The sequence below is a fragment of the Hoplias malabaricus genome, chromosome 7 (genome assembly GCF_029633855.1).
Source record: "Hoplias malabaricus isolate fHopMal1 chromosome 7, fHopMal1.hap1, whole genome shotgun sequence".
NCBI classification, from domain to species: domain Eukaryota; kingdom Metazoa; phylum Chordata; class Actinopteri; order Characiformes; family Erythrinidae; genus Hoplias; species Hoplias malabaricus.
In genome coordinates, this window is record NC_089806.1 from 31,772,227 (window position 1) to 31,796,544 (window position 24,318).

The window sequence follows — 24,318 nt, forward strand, 5'->3', positions numbered from 1 at the left end:
TGGTAACACTATACGCATCAAACACTAAACACAGGAGTTCGAGAAACTCATACAAGAGTCAGCTGTAACTTGAGAGGACAACGACCACACACTGCACAAAAGGAATGGACAGTGATGGAAGAAGATCAAAATGTAACATATACTTTATGAGGATTGTAGAGCATACATTACCTTGTGGCTTCGTTTGCTGGTTGCCGTTGAGGCGACTTAATCCAGGTACACACCCTCACACAGCCTGTATGAGAGCCTGAGTGTGAGAGAGAAGAGGGAAAAAAATCATGGTTAAACAAATGAACACATCAACACCTAGAACTCACATGATCAAAAGCAAGTGGTGCCCAAGGGCAGAAGCATACTGTTTAGGTTCTTCATATTGTTAACATAAAGGGGAGGGGACAGAGACATGCCAGGAAAAGAGTAGCATTCTTTGTCCTTCAGGTGGCACTGGAGAGAATGTCCAGCACACATGACTGACCCCATCACCTCAACAAGCCCCATAGATTTTCCCAGAGGTCCATGCATAGAATGGCTTTGCCAGACTATTCTCAATGTTATCCTTCAGCCTCTTTCTTTTAGCCTGTTATCTCTGTGCCCAGCTTTTCCCCAGACCAGCTGCCCACCTGACATATCATCCTCTTCCCTCCAGCTGTGAGGGGCTCTGACAAGTGGGTGAGAGGTTGGGGGAAGGGGGGTCTTCTAAATCTCTGCTTTGCTGTGTCAGTCGCTCAAGGACTGTGTAGTACAAGCCAAGACCACTCACACTCATGCAGATTTCCTTCTCTATATGGTTCACCTCTCATGCAGATTTCCTTCTCTATATGGTTCACCTCTCTCTCTTTCTCTCTCTCTTTTTCTCTCTCTCTCTCTCTCTCTCTCTCTCTCTCTCTCTCCAACTATCCTGCTAACCTCACTCATGCAAGAGGAGGGTAAATAAACCATTCATGTTCCTTCAGCATAACCAACCAAGGCTTTTATTGTCCTGCTAGCTGGGCTGGGGGTGGGGCCAAGCAGATGTTAAAAATGCACTTAGGCAGCAGCTTTGGGCGGAAAAAAACATTATAATAAATGCAGACACTAAAGTAGGTCTCAGCTGCTGCAGAAAAGCAAAGAGCTGAAAGCGAAAGAAAATAAGAAAAAAATGAGAAGACAGGAGCACAGGAGAGGGGGAGGGATGAAGAGAGAAAAAGAGAGAGAGTGAACAAGAGACTACCTCCTTCTTTCAAAGCAGGAAGGAGGGGAGGCCACGAGTGTTTCCTGTTGTGCAGCTGAGGCGAACGAGGACGTCACATGCAGCGTTCACATACTGGTGAGGTGTCAATAGGGACAGTAGTTCTACTTGACATACTTTCAAGTCTGCTTTGGGATAACAGCACACATTCCCAGGTTCTTGCAATGAGTCACCATGACTACACAATAAGAGTACACAAAAAACATACTGTATTTGAAAAAATGTTGTCAAATAAGGTCATGCCACGATTAACACTCAGTTTTGCTGTCTTTTATGCTGATCTAACAACAAGCCAAAGTTTGCATTACCCTCTACAATGTCAGTGTCATGAGCCTCTTTTATTTGAATCTACCTGTTCCAGCTAAGTCATGCCTCTTGGTTTCACCCTAAATTCATAATTTTCGAATTTGTCTGTTTCAAATTTGTTCTTTCCAAACAGCCAAATTGCAGTTTGTGGAACTTAAACCCAGAGGGAAGGAAGACACACTCAAACCCAAAACCCAAAGGCTTCTACTTGGTGGCACTCCCAAGTTTGCTCTACCAAACCACTCATGCACAGTATCCCTTTTGTCAAGATAAGTCTCACTGCACAACTTAGCAAAGTAAACCACAACTGGTGCAGCACGGTGCACTCCTTGGTTATGTATTGCCGCATCTAGCTGTGGCAAGGTCGCAAATTCACAATCGAAAATATGAGAAAAGCCTTGTGCAGCATGTTGCAAGATCAGATAAAACAAATGCAAGTCACAACACAGATATACAGTGTTGCCAACTATTAGATACACCTATGTTTTAGCTGCACTCAGTGGCAAATTTATCAGAATCATCTACCATATATGTGCACTGTGCATGTTTACATTCATACCCAGTCATCATGGTTAAAATGTACTTTGCATGTTTATCATTATGGTACACTTTGTTTGGAACTACTGACTCTAGACTATCTGTTAAACAATTATAAAAAATAACCCCCTCTACCTCCTCCATCAATGTAAATAGGGTTGGAGTACTTCTGTCTAACTCAATAAAATAATGTCTCATAATTATACTTACTTAATATACATATTAATTTTATCTATGGTGGCTGTCAAAAAAAACTTGTACCTCCATTTTTGTCGATTTTTAGTTGCTACATCATTTGAACTCTGCAGCTGTCCTGCACATTATGTTAGACTGTAATAATGAATGGACCAATAGAAATGCTCCAAAATTACTTATTTTTAATTAAAACGTTTTACATTGACTGCCATTGAAAATGAAGGTTATTAACTTCTCCTGTAAAGTTACTGTTTTGGAGATAAATGTTTTTACTAGCACAGTAACTGTGGGAACATATATGTAGCATCTGGAACATAAAAGCAAAAAAAGAAAAAAATAATTCAAATCCAAACATAGGTGGGTAATATTGACCTATTTTTGCTGTAGACAGAACTTACTCTAAATTCGGGAGAATGCTAACTGCATGAAAGAAAACACAGACGAAAAGTGCTACAAAACTTAACAACTCCAGTTACAAATTAGTTTTGTGGTAATTCAAACAGTGGATAAAAACTTACAAATTAAACTTCAGCCACATACATACCTTAAAAGACTCAGAGCTTCTGAATGTGAACAAACAAGAGAACAGCTTTTCCCCACAATTATAGTTTTAAGGTATAGAGTGAGTGAGCATTACACTGAACACTCTCCCTGAATGACTATGTAGTTACGCTTAACAGTGATGAAAATGGACCACTACTGGCAGAGAACAAATTATACACTGACATTTGGGGAGACAGGGGTCACCAACTTCTCTAGGATGTAAAGGGTAATAACAGGCACATGCTTCACTGAACTTAAGTATACTAGCTGTAAGCATTTGTTCGTTTGCAGTTCACAAAATCTAATACTAGTACTATTTCAAAATTACAATAATATATATGTTAGTATGTATTGACATCAGCACAAATCTTAATAAAAATACCACCTGCCCAGTCCCCAGTGTAATTTGAACCCTGACTCCTGGGCCATTATTATTTGGTTAGTGGATCATCCTCATCACTGTGATATCAAAGAAATTTCTGTAAGTTTGTGTGCTAGGCGCTAGGTCTACTGGATCAGACACAGCAGTATTGCTGGAGTTTAAAACACCAGCATCACTGCTGTATCCAAAAGAGTCTGAAATTGACCACTGATGAACAGCTGGAGGATGGAATACTGTACATCAGGAGGATGTAAACAGTACCTACACACAGCAGTGTATGCTGGGCATGGAACCCTCTTGATTGAAATAATTCAAAAGATCTCAGAATGCCCTGTTATAGTGTCATGCCCTATCACTTTTCTACTAAAGAAGAATCAAGGACCCCCTCCAGTCTAGACCACAGCAAATAACACCCAGAGAGAGACCTTGACCCCTTTCCTGTGGGGATAGCGTATTACTAAAGGAAGCATGGTGCAGCTAATGAAAGGGCAATGGTTTCAAGACTGTCTGTGTCTTCTGTAAGAAAACAAAGTGAATTGAAAGGGAGTCCTAAGTTGTCCTCTTTGACAGAATAGCAAAGCATAAGTCTGTTTGTCTAACACTGCTTTGCCTAACAGTGGCACTTTTAATCGGGTACACTGTGTCCTTCTAAGTTTTGAGTAGTGTACATTATTTACTGCTTTCTTAGAGCCACCAAAATTATAAACAACCCCAGAGTGTCAAAGCTCATGGATGAGGGCAGAAGAGTTTGGATTGATGACATTGTAAATCAGCTCAAAGGCATCAATCAAAGCCTTCCTATCATCTCAGCATTTTCTCGATGGATGGAACTGAAGTGATGAAAACAAAATGATGTTCATGTGTCAATGTCAGAGCAAACTCAGAGGGTCATTTTGCATTTTGCTCACTCGAGTGTGGAGTTGATATTAATAGCACATTCCTTGGGTCCAAAGTGAATATTAATATTAATTTCTTTCTTTCTAGTAAACACTAATATATTCAGTGCAAGTGGAAATGGGGGTGGAGGGGGGCGGCACATATGAGGAGACTAATATGTGATAATATATATCGTGGCACTTGAAGGCCTACTTATTAATTGCTCCAGGTCAATTTTCCCCATAATAAAACCATGTTTACGAAGACAATTAATGTATTGTATAACAGTAATCTAAATGTAGGTTATAAATATTCTGGTAACATTGTGTGCTGGGTGTGTTATCACCTGATAGGAACATATTCAAATTAATGTTCCATCTCCAGTAATCAATTAAACTCATAAAACTCCAAGAAAGCTCTCCTAATACCTTAAATATAGCTTTATACTATTATCTTCATTTAGTACACACATCTCCACTAACACATTGCTGCTTGTCTGCAACTAAACAACGCTGCTCTGCAAGTTCACAGAATTGGTCCCTAATGTTTATGAAGTAAGAAATCCTGGCTGTTAAATTAACCTGTCTGACAATATCTTTAGAACACTGCAGTGCTCCAGCCATTGCTTTGACAGATAACTGATCTCATGACTTAGTCTTCTAATATATAACACAGACATGTAGTATTTTTACCATAAAATTACAGCTTTACCCAGATAGGAAAGAATATTTGGCCCAAATATGGCATATCTGCAGTTCTGCCTTGGCCCACATTTGACCAGAAACAATGGCTTTAACTCAGGGTGAGTCTAGCTACTTCAAGCCACGGGTCTATATTACAAGGGCCAGGTGTCTTGGCCCATGCCTGACCTTCACAACATGTCATATCCCAAGTCAAACCCGGGTCATGATATTTGGCACATAACAATTGCCAGTGCCATAATGCAAGGTGTAACCCAATAAATGCTGTACAAGCTCGCATTCAGAGTGCAATTTAAGCAATTCATGCCTTTACTTTTGATATCTGAAACAGCTTGGAGTAACCATCAGTGAGGTGGCTGGAAGTATTACTGATTTTAATTTAAAATGCTTTATAGACTACTTTTGAAAATCGACACTTTTTATTTACACTTTTGAAATGGGCTACATAAAAAGAAGATAGCTATAGTATCAACAGTTAAAAATGGATTATGTCAGCTGTTATCTTTTTTTTTTTTAAAAAGGCAAGATATACAAAACTGTTATAAATGGATGTACAAAAAATATTCCATACACATTAGTTGCTAGTTGTTGACAAAAATAATTCCTTTTGTTTGACTTTGTGAAATGTCTTTTGAAATGAGCATGTTCTTACCATTTAGAGGTTGTATTACTTTATGAAAGGAGCAAATTATGAGGCACAATGGGTTGCGTTTTCCCCTCTGTGTAAAAGGGTAAATACCACACATACTAAATCTCCACACAACAACAAGCTAAAGGAAAATGCTCTCAGTTTCAAAACACAACACGTTCTGCTGGTTCAGGTGGCAAGAAGTCGTCTTTCAGCGACGGTTGCTCTTCACAAGTCTCCCCGCACTGGGCCCCACCTCACTGACGGAGAACACGTCATGGAACATTCCCGGAACGAGCCAATGTCCCACCCTCCTTCTCCCTCACACACATACACACACACACACACAGACTGTGTACATGAACATACACATCATGACACCTCACACAATCAAAACCATGAAGTTCACCAAACACAAGCAGAATTACGAGAGGCAGAAGAGATTAGCTTAGCATAGATTTGCCAGGGTTTTCTCCAAACATAACACCCCCCCCCCTTTTCCCCTCCCTCCCTCTCTTGCCCTCTCTCCCTGTGCAAATTCCTCAGGTATTACGCAACATCCCTATCTGCAGCTGGGTATTCCCCACATCTCCCAAATAATCAGGAGCAAATGTACTCTGACAGGTTATGGAGGACAGGAGGGTTGCCCACAGCTGTTCACCTAAACCTGTGTATACAAAGCTTAACTGCACGAATATACTATTAATATGCTTTATGTCCTCATTAAAACACTCAAACTCATAATCCTAATATTAGTAATAATGCCTATGTGTACAGATGGCCTTGCTGAATTACGGTTTTTATTTATATTTGGCCTCTAGTTTTGATAAACTTCACATTTATGTTGTTATTTTAGCAACATACCCCCGAAACTGGGCATTTTAATGCTCATTAAGAATGTCAACAAAGAGGACATTTTTGAAAATGTGCTTTCATTCATTATAATACTTTCAATACTGCAAATGACAGCTTTATTATTACATTTTATCATTCAATTTTGCAATTTGTGCATTAGCAGACTTCAAGTAATGACTCTACAGTGACAAAAAAGCAACTGAACCCTGAGGGTTTACTAGCAGTGGCAGCAGCATTCCGTCTGCACAGCGAAATTTCGTAAAGCCCATCGTGTATCGTTGAAATGTCATGAGTATCCTATCGAGGCACGATATGCTCACCGTATCGCCCACCCTTATAGCCCATCTGAGGCTATTTTATAAGGAGTGCGTCTCTTACCGTCGCGCGCTTTATTACATCCGCGCCGCGAGTGTCCCCAAGATCCCGAAGAGACTGGAGATCAGTGACAACAGCACAAGAATCACACAGCGACGAGACGCTCTCACTTTTGCTTTCGTCTTCTGCGCCTCACTGCTGGATCATTAATGACATTAACGGGGTGGAGAGAGGAGGAGTGGTATAGAGAGAGAGAGAGAGAGAGAGAGAGAGAGAGGTGTATGAGTTGCTGAGAGTAAATAGTCCAGTTTTCGTGTGCAATTGGTTCCTGCTGGAGGACGCACAAATGAAGAAATGAGGAGCTCACGAGTGTGTGTGTGTGTGTGTGTGATAGAGAGAGAGAGAGAGAGAGAGAGAGAGGTGTGCGTCTAGGGTGGACAGACCGGGTTATTCCTAGCGCTGCGTATCATAATAGAAAAGCGCGGAGAGAGAGAGAGAGAGAGAGAGAGAGAGAGAGAGAGAGAGAGAGAAGCGAATGGATAGACGAGAGTGTTTGGCAAGTGACATCATCGGATCCCCCAGCGCGTGCCAGAGTGAGGGGAGGGGGTCGCTGTAGGGCCTTTTGCGTGAGATGAGGTAGTGGAGATGATGACCTGTGGTGTGTGTGAGGGGTGGGGGCCTTTGTGCGTGGCCTTTGGTCTGCTCCAGTCCAGTCCTGTGTAAGGGAAATCCCCCTGACCCCAAGTTCAAGCCAAGACACTAAAGGCAGCATTGACTAGGACTATCATCATACTCTGTTATCTTCTTCTGACTGTGTGCTCATTGTCATGTGTTTATTGTAGTCTGTATTCAGCACTCAGTCACAATTTTGTGTATCTCCTCTACAGGTCAGAAGAACGACATTTCATTCCTCTGTTTACAGGTTACAATGAGGACTGACAGCGAAGTCCCCTTGTCTTGATATCAGTGTAGAATGATTTGTTACCACTACACTGCAGTACACAAACAGTGACACGCTATTTATCTAATGAATGCAGCAAATGACATACAGGTGACACACTGTACAGTGGTCAGTTGTGCACATACTGGTCAAATCTCAGTAATAAAACATGAAAAATAGGACAGGATGATCAGAAGCAGCAGCATATGAGCTTAAGGTCAACTGTTCTTAGACCTGTTCGCGATATCATCACACCTGAGTATTACATTTCTCTGCTGACATTGATAGTATTGTCATTAAACCAGCCCAATTCATTAAGAACCTGCATCATGATTTCAGAAAAAATGTTGGGCAATGAAGATTTTTCAAACTTTTAGCCATATATTATAAGTTATACAGTCATAGGGAAAGCTGGCACTGCTCACAGTGGTGAAGGCAAATTGCTATTGCTCCAGTCCAGTGGGCAATGAAATAGCCTACTTATAGAAATACCTTGGCACAACAGAAAATGGATTAGCTGCTGTTTTTAGAAACTGCTCGCATAGTTGGGGATTTATACAAATATACTTTGCATTATAAATCCTAATTCTAAAAAAGGCAGCTTCAGGGAGTGCTTACAGAAGGAATGAGAAACAGTCATGGCTCAAACTTTTCAATGAAAGCCTGTATGTGTGTGTGTGTGTGTTTTGTATTTGCCTTGAGCTGTCTGTGCTGCGTATTGTGTTAAGTGGATTATGACCTAGGCCAAATGTTCCAAATAAGGTGCCTGTGGTCAAATCAGCTGACCTGGGTGTCCCTCCTACATTCTTTGTTAGTCTCTTGCTCTCTCACTAGTTCCCTTGCAATTTTCTTTGGCAAGGGCATCCCCATACAACAATAATTGAGAGAGTGCACCTATATAAATCAAGGCTAGCATAAGCATTGGGTGCTGATACAATTTCACAGCTCACTGCCCAATCTCTACAGTGAAGAACAACATGGAAATCTCTGCTCTTGACCCAAAGGGCATGTTGCAACAGCATCCATCTCTCTGGTTATCTTCTTTCCCTGGCATGGAGCTCTGGATGAGGTCTCCTGGTACAAGTGGCTGCATGAATTTTCTCAAGGACACCTCAGGGTATTCCCATCAAGCCAAGCTGCAATCCCAATTAATCATCAGCAGCATAGACGATAATACTGATGGTGATGATAGCTGTTATCACAGTACCGCCTGTGTGGCTTTGTCGGTTTATAATTTGATGAGCAATGCCACTGGAAGTGCAAAACTTCACATGTGCAAAACCCATGTTACAGCACCTGCATTTGCAATTAGGCACACTTGGATTAGGATATGAATCCCTTACAAATGCATAGATGTCATTGCTAGCTTGTTGTACCTTGCAATCCCACAATTACGTGATTCATTACATATTTACTGACAATACACTATTTTCCCCATTTTATCCTGCTCCTCAATGGTCAAGACCCCCAACATGACCTCCACAGAGCAAAACCAAAACCAAATATCTTCAGCCAACATCATCCTGTCCACTGATGAAGGACTAGAGGACGATCAACACAAACTGCAGCAGCAGATGAGCTACTCTCTCTGACTTTACATCTACAAGGTGGATCAACAAGAGTGGTGTATCTAGCAAAGGATAGAGTGCACACTGTGTCTGAAAACTGAAGCATCAACTGCTGTGTCAGATCCACTCATACTTTTTTACTCCTGTGGTGGACTGCTATCATTGGGCTTGGTAACCTCAGGCTAATGTGAGGCTGCTCAAGATCATCCCATTCTGTTGACAGAAGCTTTTGTATGAGGATTATACAAGCTGTGTTTTTTGCGCAACTGAACACCTGTGTTAGCAATGACTGCACCGCTAATTATTTGAATTTGAATGTCAACAATTACAGATTAGGGTCTCCCCCTTACACAGAAACATTATGTAAGTGTTTGCTATTGTACAACGTACAACAAAATGTGTCTTCTGCATTTAACACATTTGTGGCAGTAAACACACACACACACACTACTGCACTGAAGCTGTGAACACACACCCAGAGGGTCAGGAGCCAACCCTGGCACCCGGGGAGCATTTGGGGGTTCAGTGCCTTGCTCAAGGGCACTTCAGCCATGGATGTTCCAGCTGGTCCTGGGGATCGAACAGGCAACTTTCATGCTTGGTCTTCTAACCATCAGGCCAAGGCTGCCCCAAATATAATGGAATATAATGAAAAGACTGTCGTCTACATGACACAAACTTAAGCTGCACTCCAATTTCATGTACTAACAAGTCACATTTTTCTGCAGATTACTACTAGTACTGTGGGTATTTTATGGGAGGTTGCAGGTTTTCTGGAATCAAAGTTTTCCACAGTAAGATGTCAAAGGCAAGTCCAGACAAAATGAACACAATGGTGGTTCCACAGCTTTCTGATAGGCACTGAAGCCGAACTATCTGAAAAGTCCCTCTCTCTCTCTCTCTCTCTCTCTCTCTCTCTCTCTCTCTCTCTCACTCACTCACTCTCTTACAAACATTTGTTTTTCTATCTCTGTAGGACATTTCCACATACCCTGTATGTCCAGAAGTGTTCAGGTGTTCAATGGTGCAAATAAAGGTTGTATAATCATTGGAGGTTCAAATCAGAGTGTTGCTTCAGTCATCCAAGGCTGGGTGTCCGAGGTGGGAACTTGCTCTCTGGGTGCATAAGATGGACACTTCTCTCCCTCAGTGGAGGGCATCTGTCTCCTGATGTGACAGACCTGGGCATTTTGCATTCTAATCCAGTGCACTACGCTGTGCAGTGGGTTTCAATGCATCAGCAAGACAATGTGGTGTGCTGCCTTACATCTCTCAGAGGAATCACATGTGCACCTCCATCGTCTTAAGGCTGGTGGCAATATGTGCTGTTGAGGGAGATTTACTGAAAAACGGGAACTGGATATGACGGATAATTGGAGAGAAACAAACAAACAAATTAAAATGAAAAAAGGGACACTGAAACAGCAGCAGATTTACCTAATTTCACTATGCACATGATAGATGAGTGTAAGTACTGGGCTATAAAGTACTGGAACTGCATTCTCTAGTGAGATGGAGAATCTTTGACATGAGCTGGATTACCCTTTGTGATCCAGAAATAGCGTGCTTCATCACTACCTGACCTTGCTAATGTTTTGTGGCTGCATGCAATCAAATTCTCAGAGCAGTTTTTCAACATCTAGTGTAAACCCTTATAGTTTGCCCTTGATTTTAGAAAGATATAGGCCTGCAAACCTACAACAAGCACATTATATCAAAATAACATTAAAGCAAACCAGGAATAACTCTTATTCTGCATTATTCTCTTGGTGACTAGACATGTGTCCCTGTAATACAATTTAGTCTCCACAAAGGCATAATTACAGGGACACACACACACACACAAACACACACACACACAAATACACACAATGGTATGCCTTCATACAATGTCCTGCCATAGGGTCTTACAGATATCCATTGGGTAACAACAGGATTGTTGGTAATGTTGTACTGTGGCTACTAGAGCTGGCCCCATATATTTGGCTTTTTGGATATTTAAATTTTGAGATCTGTGTATTCCTTTTTTTGGACAAATTTGGCTATTGATAAAGGCAATGCTCCACTCCATCTGTATTTCAGGCTCTACATTGGTTAAAATTAAAACATTCTGCTCGCCCAGCACACCACCCGTATTCAGCCAAGTCAAGATAAATGTTTATAATGAAGCCTAAAAGAGCCTAACACTCTACAACAACCTACTTACAACAAAGTGTGGCAAAGCTAAAGTTCATTTTGCCAGTTTTATATTTGGAATTAGACCAGGCTACCTCCACGAAGCTCTGGTTAACTCATGTACTCTGTGCATTTAGTCACATAGTGTATGTGCGGGTTAGGGAATGAGTTTACGGGAGCTACAGCACAGACTCTGGATTTTAAAGCAGGCATTGGACACAAACACCGGTTCTGAACGACAAACACCCCCACAACACACACAGAGAATATTTGAATATTTGCTGACTTATGCAACCAAAGCTTCGAAGCCCTAAAAATGGTATTTGGGACAACACTACTTTGGGTTCTTTAGAAATGTTCTATTCCCACCCATATGTACCCCAAAATATCTCACTGTTGTCCCCAGATGTTATAATTACAAGTTCAGGTAGAGGTAATACCATTAAGCAAAATATATATAGTTAATAGTGGTCTGATGGTGGTCCCTTTGAAAGGCAGAGTATAGTGTGGCTGATATAATGTAGGGCGGCACGGTGGCAAAGCAGGTATTGTTGCTGTCACACAGCTCCAGGGAACTCCAGGTTTCCTCCGGGTGCTCTGGTTTCCTCCCATGGTCCGAAAACACACGCTGGTAGGTGGATTGGTGACTTAAAAGTGTCCATAGGTGTGAATGTGTGTCACCTGTGAAGGACTTGCGGCCCCTCCAGGGTGACTTCCTGCCTTGTGCCCAGTGATTCCGGGTAGGCCTTGGACCCACCGCAACACTGAATTGGAAAAGAGGTTACAGATAATGAATGAATGAATGATATAATGTACAACAACCAATGAGCTAACTGAATAATAATTGTAAGCATATACTTAGTCAATATAATTTCAAACATACAATTTGTACAACCGGGGTTGTGGACAACACAATTTCCATCTACATGGCAGACCAGGGGCAAGACATTAGCTTGAATCTGTAGCATAATAAAGCTTTCAAATAGTGCATTTGTCACATGCTGTAAACACATTTTTCAACTTGTTTGATCAAAAGATATCCTTACACATATTTTTTTACTATTTTAACAAAGTCAGTATTCCTACATAAGGTGAAGCAGCATACCACACCAAAAAAAAAAAAAAAAGGAATTACATGCAAGCTGAATTTGTTTGCATTTTCACATGGTACTGTACTTCCCAGATCCTCCTCAGTTTAGTCATTTCAAGTTCCCACCCATATACCACGACTCCCTTATCACACAGTGTCCCCAGCCTAAATGAGGCAGGCTTTCCTCAGACTTAACTGACCTAGCAGTAGCAGTTGACCGAACTGAGCCTGTTGACAGCTGGATGGTGCATCAAGAAAAGAATAAAACTTTACTGTAAATACGGATCTATCTGATTTGTCTAACCTATTATCCAGTTAAGCTGTGCTCAGTCCCAGAAAAAAACAACAACACAATAATACATGAGGAGTAAGCAAGGCTCAGCTGCATTATTGTGGTTTCCAGAAACAGATAGTGGATAACAGACCAAGTACCAAAAAAACGAGGTGATTTAAGTAGCATCCATTAGTGTAGGTAGGATACCATGCAGTGGAACAACATTACATAAATTTAAATAAACATCATAAAAAATAAACAATGCAAAAGATTGAATGTTTTAAACAAAGCATGTCTGCTGATACCAACAACTGTAGGCCACAATTTTCTCCTGTTTCTAATGAATTCAGGACACTTATTGTCCTGAAAATGTATGAAAGCAAACACAAACAGAGAGACACATGGCCTTAGGCTGTATCTGTGTTTCGAGTAGAGACGACACAATACAGATTCAACAGCAGACAGCTTGCCAGCGCAGCTCTTACTCACTGGGAGCCACTCCTTTTCTCCACACCCAGTATTTTTTTTTTTTTTTTTTTTATGGATTTTTTTTCACTTGTGGTAATCCGCAGCTATTGTGCGGCTGACAGATCCCTCTGATTAAGCTAGTGCTCAACGCTGCGTCATTCTCAGGAATCCCAGCCTTTCTCCTGGGCTCTGCCAGGAAATTACATAAGAGCCTGTTGCACCTGACAAAGGTCAGTTTTGTCTTCAAGATAAGGCAGGCTGGTGAATCCTTGCTGACAAATCTCCTTTCATCAGGAGCGCCCTGGCTGTAAAACACACCACTTTACAGCACTGTGAGGCTAAACTGGCAAAGGCAGAATTAAAAATACACCCTCCCTCTCAGAGTACACGTAGCCTTTAAAGTGCTGACACTTTGGTGAGGGGACTACTAACCTTCTGACCGAGCAATAAAAGTTTACATCACTTCAACTGTTGTTATCTATTAGCATAGTGCTAGGTATTTTACGTGGGTTAGAATATGTGGTCAATGTGTGAGGATTCAATGGCATTTAGCCATGAATGCATTAGGTCAAGCACTGATGGCTGAGGTTTAGAGAGGTCAGGCACTAACTGCGGTGTTCCACAGCCCAATGCTGGGAGATTTTATACCACATGTAGCCAACATTTAGTAATGTGAAGCTCATGTGCATATGTTCCAGAGTATCTCATTTCATTGTAAGCTTTTCTATGGAGATTTATACGCTGTGGGTAGATGTCTTGAACATAAGTTGGATTCACTAAATACAAAATGTTTGGACAAGTTTGTAGGTGTGCTTCTGCCATTTCCTGTCATGTACTTGGTAAGAGGTCAAATGGTTTATGTTTATAATAAAAACAAAATGTTCTTAACCCAATGGACAGAGTTTAAACTGTGTAGTAAAACTGTACTGGCTTCCAGTCATCCACCTTGGTTTTACTTTTACAGTCTCTGGTATGAATGAGCAAAAACCACAATCAGTGACCCCTGGTGGATGGACGGTAACACTGCACAATGGAGGGGATTCGTAGATAGTGTTTGGATTGTTGCATTACAAATGTCCAAGATGTGGACTCTTCTCAAAATTTTCCTCTCTCCCTCTCTCTCTCTCTCTCTCTCAACTTAATCACATAAATCAGCACAGTTTTATGCTTGAGCTCGCTTACTTTTGCCAAAATACTGGATTGAGATTTCTAAAATAAGGAATATAAAAGGTAGTTTATCTTTCAGCTGTAACAGCTTCTGCTCTTCTGGGACAGCATTGGCTTAGAAATAGGGAACATTGCTATGAGGATTCACCAGCATAACATTAGAAATGTTGGACAATAATTTCTGCACAACAAATTTTAATCAAGTTCATCCCAAAGATACTGGATGGTTCTTCGACACGGTCAACAATGCAATCAAGAAACTCCATAGCATGTACAGTTGAATGTCTTTGTCCACAGTAGCTGAATTTACTGCTTAGAAGGAATGACTTTAAGGCTTTGAACACACTTCAATCAGATAAACATTACAAAGATGTAAAGAAAATATAAAAAACCATAAATGACACATCCATAAATGACACATTTTTGGAGCTAAATCTGGTCAATCCGTAATGGCCTGTATTTAGCCTAAAAATAGATGTTGGAATTTGGACGATGTTTTGTCTGTCTGGTTCAATGACGTCATTTTCTTGATGTCATTTCTCCAACGTCTCTACATTATTTAGACGTCTGGCCAGGTCAGATTTTCAATGTTTTATCAATTACTTTTTGCTGGGGCTCAAAAAACTAGACAACACAAAACAGAGATGGCCTCAAGTAAACAAGAAATTTGTGATTTAGTAGCAGTCAGTCTGCAAAATTGCTAGATGTTTCAGGTCCAAAGTTACACTCGCACAACATGCTGTAGCCTGTTGGCCCTAAGCAGGACACCTATGGTGTTTTCCATGACCTTTGCCCACAGAGGCCACCATGCCCAGGCAGACTTTTCCACATTTGCAGCAGATAAAAGGGAGGCGCTGCCAGGCCGCAGCGTCCTGTGGGAGCAGAGAGTCGTTTGAAGTGCAAGACTTACAGAGAGCTGTAAAATATCCAGTCTGCTCCAGTCTCAATTTTTCCAGAGCCAGGCACATATGATCCCAGTGTTACATACTTGCTTTTCTCTTTTTCTTTTTGCCTCTGAGACCAAAACATTATCCAAATGAAAATATTTTTTTTCTGGGGACGTTTGTCCTGAGGAAGTGGTAACAGAAGATGAATGAACTAATGAATTAATAAATGTATATCTTTTCTGTCTCACAATTTTTATCATGGTTTACTTTAAATAATTTGAAGCCTCCAGTTAACTTTTGCATTGTGTTAGAATTTCATAATGAACAAACCCTTGAATGCTGTAAAATTACTCAGAAAAAAAGCATTAACTTACATTAATAGCAGAGAAGTACTTTTGGCTTCTCCTGTAGAATTACACTTTTTAGATAATAGTTATTTCCAGTCACTGCATGCTAGGTGTGGAAGGTGGATATGTGTTTTCCTGGGATCAGTTCTACCTGATCACAAGCTCATATTTACTGTGGTGCTGGTGAATTTCACATGCAAATACTCCTGTTCCTGAGTTCTATTTTTAACACATTAACGGTCAATGCTTTGACAAGCAAAGAAAAAAGGAAAACCAGGAGTGAACGATGTCTCGTCCCTCTGCTCCATTGCTTCCGTTTGAAGTCTACCGGCGGTACTAGCTGAACTTAGATTTCCATATTAATGTGTGATCCTTCATAGAAGAAATTCTTGGTATTAAACAGATTTTAGATAAGGAGAGTGCTGTAGGATCTGCTGCATGTCTGATGTTGTGGGGTTATATTTTGTTTTGTTTTTTGTTGGAGATTTTCTACCCACTAACAAAATAAAGAAGTCTTCACCCTAGGATTGGTAGATTTATATAGCCAACCACACATCCATATATCTTCCTAAACCTCTGAGATCTGCCAAAACATCCTTCTATAACCCTCTCAGTAAGAACTGATATGGCTTGGTTAGAGCCCAATATCATTGCCTGTGAGATTAAACAACAAAATATTGGCTGTAAAGGTCAAGGCCGTAGCCCTGGTACAATAGCATTTAAGTTATTTTATTAATTTCTTTTGCATTTTTGTAGGTTGCACAGACCGATCAAGACTGCAGTGTGTCAAGTGCCTACCCAAAATCACTATGTGCTCTGCAGCAACCTACAGCACACCCTGAACATGACACCAATTCTCATCAAATCACACACTTACCCAGTCACTCAACCCTGTAGACAATTTCACACAGCCAACCTAATAATGTGTGTTTTTAGACTGTGTTAGAAAATATAGAGTACCCAAATGAAGCACATACAGGGGAACTGGGACAACGCACCAGATTCATCACCAACAATGACGCGGATCTCTGGACCTCAGGCACCTGGAGCTGTGTGACAGTAATACTATTTGTAGTGTCAGAGTGCCACTTTAAAGCATAAAACAGGCAGAAACCATGAAACTAAAAGATCCAAGGGAAAGGAGCTAAAGGAGTATAATGAATTGGAATACATATACATGTATTTTTTTTTTTGACACCCTGTCTAGGGTGTGATCTTGCCTTTGGTCCAGTGCTTACTGGTAGTGTCTGAATTCACCATGATCCTGAACAGGATGAAGTGCTTGAATACTGGGTAGATACTCTAGTGTAAATGATTTATTATGGAATATGTTTGGGGGGATATAAGCTATTCCTATTTATTTACTAATTCAATATTTGGGTTGCATTTTATGTCTTTCCAAAATTATCCAGAAGAAATGAATAGAGCTGTACATACATCAGTTCCTATGTTGATGAAAGCTAGATGTATTAAAGGCAACATTGCTGATTTGGGAGAACTAGATCAATAATCACAGAGATTTCACTCCGGTTTGTTCATTCAGGAGTTCTGCATTTTTTTAAGGTGGAACAGTAAGTTTGAGAAGAAAAACAACTTTGAATGTGGCTGGAGTTGAACTACCACTGCACTTTTTTATAGCACTTTCGGTCTGTGTTTACTTTCATGCTGTTAGAGGTCTCCCAAATGTATATGTCAATTTACAGACCTATGGGCCACTTCAGACAAGACACATCATTTTTTCCCATTTACTAAGCCAGTGTTGCATACAAACACTGGCTTTTTCCCCAGCAAGCTAACAGACAGGAGAGCTAGCAAATGGTGAGGAAACATTCTCTGAATTTAATAAAAAAGTGTATTGGACTAAAATGATGATCACCTTTCCACAATTTTCTTATAATTTACTTGGTACTGAAGTGGTTTATGAATTTTGAACTTATGCTCAAGTTTGTTTTATGGGAATGATCTTTTAACACCCATCTCTTGCATTACCCAGATCACTTGTTAAGTATCCTGTGGGTATGCTTGTATGGGGTTCTTTCTTAACCCTCACCTATATGGGCTCATGGCTTTCTCATGGTTGTTGGAACAACAGATATATGCACTTTCTTTTTACTGATGAATGATTTCCTGTCAGTGAAAGCACACCTCTCTTCAGGTTGTCCTGCTTTTTGACACCTTTCTCCTGAGAGTAGAGCAGCTGTCTACGCATTGGGCCTGCCACAGGGAGACAGTGATCACCAGTGTATGGGTAAGATGTCCTTTCAGCACAATGCTATCTAGCATTGGTTAGTTTGCTAAGAAAACAGATGTATGCTATTAGATTTCTACTCAAAGTATTTTGAGCTGATCATGAAATGATGGCAGGTTTCTCAGAGGAACATGCACTACCATTCACCCTTAGAATGTGTGTATTTTACAAGTGTATATTTTTCCAGTCAAAATCTGGAAATATAATGGGTAAACATCTACAGCATTAAATAAAAAAGCTCACATACTTGTCCCATCCAGCTGCAAATGCCTGTATGTGTGTATACAATGTTAATCAACAGGCAACCATTTGAAAGATCTCACAAAGTAGGACCAGCAGATGCCAACATTGTTTGATTTCAGGGAAAGATCTTTAACCCTTAAATAAACCACACTCTACGCATAGTCGTCAAGTCTTAATGCATAATTACAGTTTCACCACTGACATTACACATAAGCACACCCCAATGTGAATAAGAACAGGAAATGCACTAGCAACCTCCATATGACTAATGTAGATGTGGTTACTAGGACAACTGGAAGGTGACTTTTTGAACAACCAAGCAGCAGTGCATACTTATGAAAATGCATTTAAATAAAATCTCCTCAGCTCTGCAAGCAGAACATTTGTCATTTAAATACTTATTTATATTTGGATGATTTTTTTTCACGTGAAAAATGATGTGCTGGAGTGTAAGTATACTAGTTAATGCTTATATGCTGTCAGGTAGAATTACCATAGAGTTATGACACACAGTAGCATACAATAACAGTACAACATATAATATGTAATTGTATGCTGGGATTTAATGACACAGGCATTCTCAACTTAAAGGCAACTTTCACAATTGTAATCAAAAATCACTTTTTATAAATTTCCTCACCATTTGCTAGTTCTCTCGTCAGTTTGTGCGCTGGAAACTGATCTAATGTTTTTATGAAGCCACAGTGTCTGTAAATTTTCTCTGTCCAGTATACTAGACTTTTTCTCTCTCCGCTCATGGAAGAGAAAAGACATCTGTCACTGTTTTAGACAATGGAAAGAACTCCAAATACACTAAAGCACGAATCAAGTTGAGGATACTACTCTATTCCTGCTCCATAGGTGACTTGTTTATAATACTGACTTATTTTTACTGTTTGGTATTTCTTAAGGTGCAAATAGCTCCAGATTCAGGAAAAAGCTAACTGCATAACAGAAAGTGCTACAAAACTAAAAACTCAAGTTGCAAATGAGTTTCTGTGGTAATTCAAGCTGTGAATTAAAAACATGATGACATTGACATTCTCAACCTTACTGTTACACCTTAAAAGATGTGGAGATCCTGAATGTAAAAAAAAACCCCAGAGCGAACGTTGTCCCCTTTAAAGGAACACTAGGTAATATTTTTACTTTAATATTACAACTGCAACATCATTGTGATGCTCCACTGATCTGTAGTAGGGAGGACAGAGCCTCTGCAATTACTATTCTGGGCTCAGCACTGCAGAAACTGCACTATGAAACCTCCTCTGGTTTTACACAGTTTGGTCGCCCTGTAGTCATTTATCAGGATGCTGTTGGCTGGATATTTTTGGTTGGTGGACTAATTCCAGTTTAACTGTGATGTTAAAAGTGTTTTAAAAAAATCCAGCAGCACTGCTCTGTCTAATCCACTTTTACCAGCACAACACACATTAACACCACATCATTGTCACTGCCACACTGAATATGATATATCACCCATATCATACCTGCTCTTAGGTGGTCCGGTACAGGCCTTAACTATTGAGAAACAGGGTGAAAAGGAGCAACAGTCTGTAACTGTAGACCTACAAAGTGCACCTCTTTGGTTAGTGGAACTGACACAATAAACAGTTAGTGTAGAAACAATGTGGTGGAAACATAGCTGGTTTGAGGCTAGTGTTACTGCCGGTTGTATTACATTAGTAGTTATGGTGTATCTGGCTGGTTTTAGCTCAAATGCTAGAATTATTTGTGCAGATTTGGCTGCTTTTTATGTGACCTTCCTCTCCTGAGCTGTAGTGCTACCATGCTTGTGATGTGTAATACTCTGGTAAGGTCACTGTCAACAATGTGTAATTTAAGATCACACTTATCACATGGACTTAAGGTCTGCCAGGGGCACACACTTTCTTCAGTAGCACATTTATCTCCTTAATGCTACCTTGAAGGTGAAGCAAGACATTTTAAATCATAGCTCTGTTTGCTAAAATGTCTCCTCAACAGAAGTCAATAAAATATATGGCGACTCAAAAGTGTTTGTAGGTGTGAGTTTCTGAGTGAATGTGTGTGTGTCACCCTGTGAGGGACTGCCCCCCCCCCACCCCCGGGGTGTGTTCCTACCTTGCGCCCAGTGATTCTGGGTGGGCTCCGGACCCACTGCAACCCTGAATTGGATAAGTGGTTACAGATAATGAATTAATTAATTAATTAATAAAAACATATAAATTTAATGCGTATCTAAGTTGGTCTATAATTGGGTGCTTTTTTAGCTGGTCAATAGGGTGGTGACTTTCATTACTTCAAAAAGAAGGACCTCTCACCTCCAAAAGGAAGACATCAGAATCAGGGAGGCCTGAGACATAACCTGTGTAAGATTTCACAAGTTTGAACAGGAAATCTATAACATTATTGTTTACACATCAAACTCTACACCTACTTGTGATATTCAAGTCTTTTCCTCACTGTCTCTGAAAGTTTGCGATTGGCCAGGGGTTTGGGGCATATCTGCACACACTTCTGCAAGGTACACAAAGATCTGCAGCTCTGCATACCTCGTGAAAATTTCTCTCATTTCCTCATGTTGTGCTCATCACTGAAGATACACAGGCAAGGGCAAAGCTTCTGCAGTAGCTATTAAGTGAGCTAAAATGTCACATGACACTATTAGACTATTAAGTATAAGGCATTTCTTATAACATGCATAAGCCAATGACAAAAACAAAACTATTCCAAAGTGAAAGGTTTAACTAGTTTTTCCCAAAACAAAGGACTAAGGGTGAATCATATTTCACCTTATAGCTGTAACACTTAACCCTACTCCCTCCATGTTGCCTAGGGGTAGGATGTCTCAATTCTTGTTGAGAAAGAGGGCTATACTCCTTGAAACTGAGAGTTTTCAGGATCACGCTTTAAAGGACTATGAAAGCCTTGTGAATCATTAAAAAGATGGCCACGCAAGTTACCAATAAAGCCACAGATGTCTTTTTCCTCCTTTAATTAATTTTAATGTAGTTTCAATGCATTTTGTCCCTTTACTTCATAACAAATATAAAACATCAATAGTAGTATGCTAGTGTCTCAGTTAGGATGTAAATTTCCAGTTCCACCTTACATTACATTCCAGTGCCTGTTTCTACAGCAGCATATAAGGTGGAACTGGAAGTTTCTAACAACTTGCTGAACAAGCAGCTAAATTCAGCTTCATCTCACAGAGAGGGTGATAATATAGGACTGTCAGGTGCTTTTGAAGACACGTGATTCCCTAAATTTAACTATGTTAAAGTCCAGCAGCACTTCTTTGATATCACTGCAGACTGGCAGCCATCGGGCTCTTGAAATGTTGTCCGATTTAGGGAAGATTTTAACCACTACAATTATAATTCAGTTAAAAGGGGCAAGACAACACTCGAAAACAAGGGGTAAGGTCGAAATAAAGAAATGGGATTCACCCTATTAAATATCTATCCAGGCACAATGTTACACAGAAGACTTGAAAATGAAAAACTGGGCTGTCCAGCCTGAATCTGGATGTATGGTTAACCTACTTGTCACCAAACACAATCATGCTGGTTGACCAGCCTACCAGAATCCAAAATTCAGCATGCTGGTTTTGCTGGTAGCTAAACAATGCTTTTCCCCACCTCTAGCTGTGGTCACTTAGTTGCTTTGCTTTACCTCACCACAGATTTTACCTAACCTGGTCAAAATCTGGAGGCAATTGGCTTGAAAGAATAAATATTTCCTCATTATCCAGAGTGCGGAGCTTTCTGCAAGGGGGTATCTAATTGCGATAAAGGTAAATAGGCAACAACAACGGACCAGATGTGCACTCTCACTCCTCCTTCATCAGATTGATTGGCCAGACTTTGATGTTTTCACAAACAGACCCAAACCCCAGCACCATTTCCAGGGGCCGGCAAACAAACGAGCGCCTTTAAAGAGGCTAGTGGAGGCTATTTTTAGGCCTGCCAGGGCTGTGCCAATGAGCAGGACTTGCATGTTGTGGCTTGTGAGGAGACATTATCTCTACCTGAGGGGAGGGATTTGGACGAAGCTCCACCTGAGAGTGCCAGTGGGGTTAAAGGATTAGCCTGGCCTTTCCTACTGCTTTCTGCACATGCCCAGGAGACACTCATATAGTCCTGTGTCATTCCGCACAGATTTTAGATGGAAGCTGCAGCCATATATTTTGTTTCAAAGACACAATGTGGTGAGGGTGATTTGTCATTAAATTAATGGTAAACCTGCACATAATCGTGGGATGTATAGGGGTATAATAGAGAATGTCAATGTGCTGTTTTCCCATGGCGTGTATTTCACAATATCGTGAGTAGACCAAGAGGTGCACTCACAATAGTGTAGTCCCTCTTCAGCTCTTGAAAGTCTAACTCCACTCCCCACAGTTAACCACATGCTGCTAAGTGCCCCTGCACTTTGGCAGACACTCACAGACCCCCCACAGTGGCTAAAGAGCCTTCACAGCAGTTAGCACGCTTTGTATCTCCTTAGCATTTTCCAGTGCTTCATATGATACATGGGTCAAGTTGAATAAACCCCAAGTTTAAGACTTGTAAGTAAGTAAGTAAAAGTTTAAGACTTTTACTAAAATATCACAAGCCATACTACTCCAGCCAAACATTTCTGGACACCAGTTTGTGTAAATTTGATCTGCAAGTAAGAAAGTTAATGTCCTGGAAGTGCTAGATTTAGGAACATTTCAGTGGGGATTTTATTGGCCACAGCTGCACTTGGGGGATCAGGTACTGAAGTTTGTTTGTTTTGTTCTAAATCACAAACACCACTCCACATTATCAGTTGGAACTCCATGACAACATTTTGCCTGGAGTGAGTCTGTGATTCAAGTCGGAATGGAGTTGTATTTACCATCCAATGCTGACTTAGTGAAGCGTAGGTCAGAACCTTTTAATCCTCCTTTGTCCATCCTCTTTAGGTCAATGCCTGGGACCTATCTGTGTGCAGTGGTAAGGGATTTTCCAGATTGTAAACCTCTTTGGCAGCAGTCTTACCATGGCAGAGCACTGATTATAACAGAGGGAATAGTTTAGCCTGCCACTGCCAGACATCTCACTGCCAAATAAGTAATGAAAAAAACTGCATCTTTTAAGGGGAAACGGTATGTTGAGTAAGCAGCCAACTGTAGCCTGTTAGAGGTTGAAGTTGAAGTCTCTAAGTTTTTATTCAGAGTTTGAATTACCACAGAAACTCATTTGTAATTTGTCATTTGTAATTGTAGTTTTGTTACAGTATGTATTTACATTTGTGGTCTCCCGAATTTGGAGTCAACTCCACCTTAAGGTAAGTAATACATCTGAAACAGCCAAAATAAGTGAATATTACCCAAATATGGATCAGGTATAGAACAATAGCTTCAACCCCTTTCATGCTTTTCAACATTCAGAGGTCTTTTCACCATCCAGATGCTTCCTGAGCCATTTTGGACTGAGAAACTTGTGCTGTGTGAAATGGCTCCCTATTCACTATTCCCTATTACTCACTACAGAGTGCACTATTATAGGGAGGGTAATAATTTCAGACACTACTTCTGAAAATGTGGATTTTTACCAGACAACGCAGTGGATTTGGGTATCTGCATTCCACTAGTGTACGTGGATTGTATGCTACTTTTTGCTGTACATTGTGGGAATATTTAAGTGCACTGAAAATAGCCTACTGTGTTTTTTGACAATACTACAAAATGGTTGAACCTCAAAATAGTGCACTATATAGTGAATAGGGCAGTGGTGGTTTGTTTCCCATTTAACAAGCCAGGGCTGCATACAAACAGACCTTTTTTCCAGATAGCAAACTGACCAGAGAGCTAGCAAAAGTTGAGGAAACATTCTCTGAATTTTATAAAAATTGTATTTGTTTAAAATTGTGATCTTCACATTTAAGGCTGCACCCTTGATTGACACAGGAGTTCAGATGGGCACATCAATGTCAAATGCCAAGCACTGGCTATAAAGCAACAAATTTCATATCTGTGTAGAATTTCATGGAGCTCCGTCCATGCCTAAATACACAATGCTATTTCAAAAGAGTATAGGCTGATAGTACAAAATCAAAATAAAAATATAAAAATACCCTACCTTTTAATATCCATGATTTGAGAAGAAATGCTGGATGCAAACAAACTTTTGGCTGTAGAGTGTTCACAAAGTTTTGGCTGTAGAGTGTTTCTCAGATGAGTGCCACTGTGCAGTTCTGTAATGCTGCTAAAAGTAAAAGCATAGTGTATCTTTGATGCTTGTCTGCCATTGTCACTCCTTCTAATGCTCTTTGATTTGTCACTTTATTTGGTAAAGTAAGACTAAAATGTGTGAGTAGTGTGATCATGTCAGG

General features: G+C 40.4%; 1 protein-coding gene across 2 annotated transcripts in view; it reads right to left on the reverse strand.

Moving 5' to 3' along the window:
* hivep2a (HIVEP zinc finger 2a) overlaps nucleotides 1-6,802 on the reverse strand; it is a 125,303-nt gene extending 118,501 nt beyond the window's left edge. Inside the window, exons 1-2 of one of the 2 annotated variants that reach the window (XM_066676422.1) lie at nucleotides 6,630-6,802; nucleotides 172-247 (exon numbers count right to left, since the gene is read on the reverse strand). The gene's annotated coding sequence lies outside the window, so the exon portion shown is untranslated. Of the gene's footprint in view, nucleotides 1-171; nucleotides 248-5,420; nucleotides 5,606-6,629 lie in introns of those variants that run through there. The other variant, XM_066676420.1, reaches the window with a different exon arrangement.
* Between the last annotated feature and the right edge of the window lie 17,516 nt (nucleotides 6,803-24,318).